This window comes from Ovis aries, chromosome 8, assembly GCF_016772045.2.
Source record: "Ovis aries strain OAR_USU_Benz2616 breed Rambouillet chromosome 8, ARS-UI_Ramb_v3.0, whole genome shotgun sequence".
NCBI classification, from domain to species: Eukaryota; Metazoa; Chordata; class Mammalia; order Artiodactyla; family Bovidae; genus Ovis; species Ovis aries.
In genome coordinates this window covers 30,479,662-30,486,180 of record NC_056061.1, presented here as the reverse complement: position 1 = coordinate 30,486,180, position 6,519 = coordinate 30,479,662, and positions in this window count along the sequence as shown.

Below are 6,519 nucleotides of genomic sequence, written 5' to 3'. Positions count from 1 at the left end.
GGTTCTAATACTTGATTTGGATTTGATGTGGATCCAATGTAATAAAAATAGAAATAAAGTGCACTATAAATGTAACATGCTTGAATCATCCCCAAACCATCCCCACTCTACCCCCAGTCTGTGGAAAAATTGTCTGCCACGAAAGCAGTCGCTGGCGCCGTAAAGGTTCGAGTTCACTGTCATACAAGGCGGCCACTAAAAATCATCTTTTTAGTCTATGTTTTAGTGTAAGATGACCTAGCCAAGCTAAATCATCATGGTAGAGTATGGAATCATTTCCTTCATTTATAAATTTTAACTGATACTTTTAAGTAATCTCTGGAGGATTTGTTCCCTCTTAAGTCAGTATGCCATAGTACAACATTGAAAGAGTTTTCAAAAATCCTCAGACTAGAAACAATTTTTCAACTAATCAGCAGACTTTGAACTGACCTTCTGTGGCACATGAAGCTCAAAGTCGGTGTGATCTGAATGTCATAGAAGGTACTCTCTCTTCCCGAATCCTCCCATGGGCTGGCATATGCCTGAAATTCCTTTAACAGAGGACAGAGTCTCTCACTCACTCTGTAATTAGTGATGAGGCTTAAAATATCCCTGAGGAGGGTAAAGCACTGACTTTGCATCTTAGCAGAATAAAGAAATGATGCCAGAGATTTTTCAGGGAAAGAGGTTTTTACAGGAAAGAATTGGATTAGGGGAGGCAGGCTGGAGCAGAGAGTGAAAAATGTGTGTCAGAAAGGGAAGCCAGGGGCCTGAAGTTTACTTGACCTTCTTCATAATTTTGTCAAAAGGAAACTGAACTAAGGGTTTTCAGAAAACAGCAGCAAGCCAGGAGACCCACCACATTCTTTGGGGAGGCAGCCAGAGGCAGGGTGGAAAGTGGTCTCCTCCTAAGGAAAAGACATCCCGCTAGTTCCTTTGCTCATCTCCTGCACTCCCAGGAGAAGCTCTCAGGCATCTTTCTGCTGAGTTCAGTTCAATCACTCAGTCGTGTCCGACTCTTTGTGACCTCACAGACTGCAGCATGCTAGGCTTCCCTGACCATCACCAACTCCCGGAGCTTGCTCAAACTCATGGCATCTTTCTGCTAGTCAGCTCTCTGCTACAGTCAGCTCTCTGCTACATGCTACAAACTCATGTCATCTTTCTGCTTCAGTCCTGCAAACAAGTAGAGGAGTGGGTCCCAAGCAGGAGAAGGGTCAGAATGAGGAATATCCATGGGACCTGAACTGACCAAGTGGGTTGCAGGAGGGAGAGGGTCCACAGGAGAACTGAGGTGGCCACTAGGAAGAGGGAGGTGGATGTGGCCTAGAAGAGAAGGGGCCCCATAAAGCCAGGTTTGTCTCCAACACTGCATAGAGAGTCTCAGACTCAAGTTCTTGGCAACACAACCTCTTCCCAATCTCCTACAACTGATCTTGAGGTCACGACTGCCAGTTTAAGACATGTGTACAAGACCAAGGAAATTGACCTCTCTTCCTATAATTAAGACACTCAGTCTCCCCTGCATACTTGTGACACTCTCAAGGTAGCAGTGAGGCAGCTGGAAGATCTTTGAGTTTGGCTGATGCCCAGGCTGGATTTGCCTCTGGGCATAGTGGCCGAGCATCTACGAGCTGGAACCACCTCTAAGAGCAGGAGACAGACTGGGCACCTGATGGGCTGTTAAGCTGTGAAGAGCTTGCTCCAGCAACCTCCCTCTCAAGAAGCATTCTTTTAATCACCTTTCTCGAAAAGGGAGGGATCTGAAGAGAAGCATACAGATCACATGGGCTACTGAGGTGGAGAGGAAAGGCATTCTAGATTCAAATAATAGCTCTATATCCATAAACCGCATGATTCACTGAATAACCACTGACACATGGACACTCAATTCAACTAAAATGGTGGGAGAGAAACTGTCCAGTGAAGCCTGTAGGAGCATGGCCTGACTGAGCAGGGCCATCCAAGCCTGCCACAGAGAGGTGAGTGCAGGGTCACTGGTTCTTGCTGACTCATGGCAAATGGACAAGGTCCCTTCTCAGGGCCCCAGGACACAGGTTGCCCATCGCAACTCCAGAATGAAGTCCATTTTTGAAGGACTGAAAAGAGAAGGATAAGAGAGGAGTGTTACCTTCACTAACATTCAGTTCAGTTGCTCAGTCATGTCCAACTCTGTGACCCCATGAATTGCAGCATGCCAAGCCTCCCTGTCCATCACCAATTCCCAGAGTTCACCTAAACTCATGTCCATCGAGTTGGTGATGCCATCCAGCCATCTCATCCTCTGTCATCCCCTTCTCCTCCTGCCCCCAATCCCTCCCAGCATCAGAGTCTTTCCCAATGAGTCAACTCTTCACATGAGGTGGCCAAAGTATTGGAGTTTCAGCTTCAGCATCAGTCCTTCCAGTGAACGCCCAGGACTGATCTTTAACCGGTTGGATCTCCTTGCATTCCAAGGGACTCTCAAGAGTCTTCTCCAACACCACAGCTCAAAAGCATCAATTCTTCGGTGCTCAGCTTTCTTCACAGTCCAACTCTCACATCCATACATGACCACAGGAAAAACCATAGCCTTGACTAGATGGACCTTTGTTGGCAAAGTAATATCTCTGCTTTTCAATATGCTATCTAGGTTGGTCATAACTTTCCTTCCAAGGAGTAAGCGTCTTTTAATTTCATGGCTGCAGTCACCATCTGCAGTGATTTTGGAGCCCCCTCAAAATAAAGTCTGACACTGTTCCCACTGTTTCCCCATCTATTTCCCATGAAATGATGGGACCTGATGCCATGATCTTCGTTTTCTGAATGTTGAGATATAAGCCAACTTTTTCACTCTCCTCTTTCACTTTCATCAAGAGGCTCTTTAGTTCCTCTTCACTTTCTGCCATAAGGGTGGTGTCATCTGCATATCTGAGGTTATTGATATTTCTCCCAGCAATCTTGATTCCAGCTTGTGCTTCTTCCAGCCCAGAGTTTCTCATGATGTACTCTGCATAGAAGTTAAATAAGCAGGTGACAAAATGCAGCCTTGACGTACTCCTTTTCCTATTTGGAGCCAGTCTGTTGTACCATGTCCAATTCTAACTGTTGCTTCCTGACCTGTGCATATGTTTCTCAAGAGGCAGGTCAGGTGGTTTGGTATTCCCATCTTTTCAGAATTTTCCACAGTTTATTGTGATCCACACAGTCAAAGGCTTTGGCATAGTCAATAAAGCAGAATTTGGACATGTATATTTGGACACACGGTATATGGATCTCCACTTGTAATCTTGTCCCATTCTGCAAACCTCTGTTGGAGGCAGACTTTTTGAAGTGAACACAAAGACTGGGCTCCTCTGGTTAATGGGTGGGGTCGGGGAAGGGTGAGAGCCATCCTATTCTCGGAGACACCACACCTGTGGGCTCCAACCCCTGACCCTACATGAAGACATAATAGTGAGCTTGCTGATTTAAAACATTTTTATTTATTCATTCTTTTATTTCTGGCTGTATTGCGTCTTTTTTGCCGCATGGGCTTTTCTCTAGATGCACCAACAGGGGCTACTTTGTAGTTGCTGTGCGCTGGCTTCTCTTGTTGTGGAGCATGGGCTCAGTGGTTGCAGTTCCGGGCTCTAGAGCACAGACTCGATAGTTGTGGTGCAAGGACTTAGCTGCTCTGCAGCATGTGGGATTGTCCCATATCAGAGATCAAACACTTGTCCCCTGCATTGACAGGCAAATTCATCACCAATGAACCACCAGCGAATCTGGGGCTTGGTGATTTTTAACCCTTATTCACACAAGGCAAGTCATATTATTATATAAACACATATACCAAACACATACCGAAAAATCTGTGGGTTCTACTAAATGAAGAATTACTTCTAACATTTTTATGCAAAGAATGCAACCTAAATTGTTGACAGAGACTAGAATTGACTTGCTTATTTTACCTACTAATTAACCCACCCTGCCTGGAGAAGGAAATAGCAACCCACTCCAGCGTTCTTCCCTGGAGAATCCAACGGACAGAGGAGCCTGGCTACGGTGAATGGGGTTGCAGAGAGTCGGACATGACTGAGTAACTGAGCACACACACACCAAGAGTTAAAAGGATTAGGATTTGCTTGTTCACATACATATCACATTACTCATGCCAGGGTATTTAAAAATAAATACAAGTGCCTCACAACAGCCAGCCTCCCAGGGACCCCCTTCGTTCCTCAGCTGGACATACCTAGGATGGTGTTGTGGGTCACAGCCCCCAGGGTGAGGAGTGGACCGGTCCTAGGAGCCCAAGACTAAGGGGCCCCCTGGCTTTTCCCCCCTAGAAGAGCCATGTCAGCCTCCAGTGGTGATTTATATCACTGTATCAGGCAACAGTTGCCTTGTTGCCACTCAACAAGCCCCATGCCCCAGGTCTATGTCCAGGACTGGAATTATAAAATATTCTCCCATGTAGTCTCTCTTTTCTCCAATGCCAGTGCTCCATGGTAAGTAACTTCTCTTTATCTGCACTTATTTTACAGGAACCTAAGAATTTTCTATTTATATCCATTTAGGGATTTATGGTGGAGAAGGCAATGGCACCCCACTCCAGTACTCTTGCCTGGAAAATCCCATGGACGGAGGAGCCTGGTAGGCTGCAGTCCATGGGGTCGCTAAGAGTCAGAAACCACTGAGTGACTTCACTTTCACTTTTCACTTTCATGCATTGGAGAAGGAAATGGCAACCCACTCCAGTGTTCTTGCCTGGAGAATCCCAGGGACGGGGGAGCCTGGTGGGCTGCCGTCTATGGGGTTGCACAGAGTCGGATACGACTGAAGCGACTTAGCAGCAGCAGCAGGGATTTATGGGGCTTCCCTGATGGATCAATGGTAAAGAATCTGCCTACAAGGCAGGAGACCCAGTTTCAATGCCTAGATTGGGAAGATTCCCTTGTAGGAGGGCATGGTAACCCTCTTCAGTATTCTTGCCTGAAGAATCCCATGGACAGAGGAGCCTGGTGGGCTGTGGTCCATGTGGTCACAAAGAATCAGACACAACTGAGCATGCCTGCAAGCCAGGGCTTATGAGCTGGCCTGGTCAGGACCTACTACATGCTGATTTTCCTACCCTTTGCTGCGGTTACTCTTCACATAAACTTGGGCTACTCTAACAATTGTTTTTCAGCATCCTCTGAACTTATGAGAAGGCAACATTGAGCCCAAAACACAGGATCAGAGGTAAAAGCTGTGGCATTTAAAAATTCCAGAGTTCTCTGCAAAATTCTGTAGAAAGTCAAGTAGAACCCCAGGTTAATTAACTGGAAAAAAATCTGTATCATTTAACAACAGAGAGAGGCAGACACAAACCTTAGTCAGCTGCTGCTGCTGCTAAGTCGCTTCAGTCGTGTCCGACTCTGTGCGACCCCATAGACGGCAGCCCACCAGGCTCCCCCGTCCCTGGGATTCTCCAGGCAAGAACACTGGAGTGGGTTGCCATTTCCTTCTCCAATGTGTGAAAGTGAAAAGCGAAAGTGAAGTCACTCAGTCGTGTCCGACTCTTAGCAACACCACAGACTGCAGCCTACCATGCTCCTCCGTCCATGGGATTCTCCAGGCAAGAGTCCTGGAGTGGGGTGCCATTGCCTTCTCCTACAGATATGTAAATATTTATTTTTCTATGCATGCTATATGCTAAGTTGCTTCAGTCATGTCCAATTCCTTGCGACCTTATAGATTATAGCCTGCCAGGCTCCACCATCCATGGGATTCTCCAGCAAGAACACTGGAGTGGGTTGCCATTTCCTTCTTCAGGGGATCTTCCCCACCCAGGGATTGAACCTGCATTTCTTATGTCTCCTGCTTTGGCAGGTGTGCTCTTTACCACTAATGCCATCTGGAAAGTTCCTTTATTTTCTCTATAATCCAACTTAATTTCTATTTTAGCCCTCATCTCATGAGAGGAGTCAAACCTTTACCAATCAGGTTATGTCTTTGTTCTAGGGCACAAAGGGCTATACTGTAGTGGAGGTGGGGAGGATTAGGGAAGATACCTAGTCTTTGTCATCTGTCCACATGTGCATCTGCTGAGACCATCATCATCTCATCTGCCCTTGACCATCGTCCATGCAGATGGCAGCTGAGCTGCCCTCACTCCTACCCACTAATCCCTTTCAAAGCCAGCCACTCTGCTTGGCCCCTCCCAGCAGCATGGGGGTAATTCCCTTGCTCTCAATCCATGCTGCGGCATGGGGAAGTTTGTGGGGCTGTTTCACAGCCCTGTCTGCCAAGACATGCCCCAAATCCACTTCTTTAGGGTCTTGCCACTTTTCTAGGGCTCCACCCTAGAAGTAAGGGGCAGGTTCCTCTCTCCCCAGTCTCACAACCTAATTGGTGGTTCTAGCACAGGGTTCCATTTCCAGCCGCCTGGGACACACAACCCTGCCTTCAAGAACCCCTTAATGACTATACAGCTCTTGCTTTCCCTCTGCACCCCTTCATCCCCCAAATTCTCCAGATACTGGATACAGGGACCTTCAAGTGAGCCATCACGTCTTCTCCCAAATCTCTGGT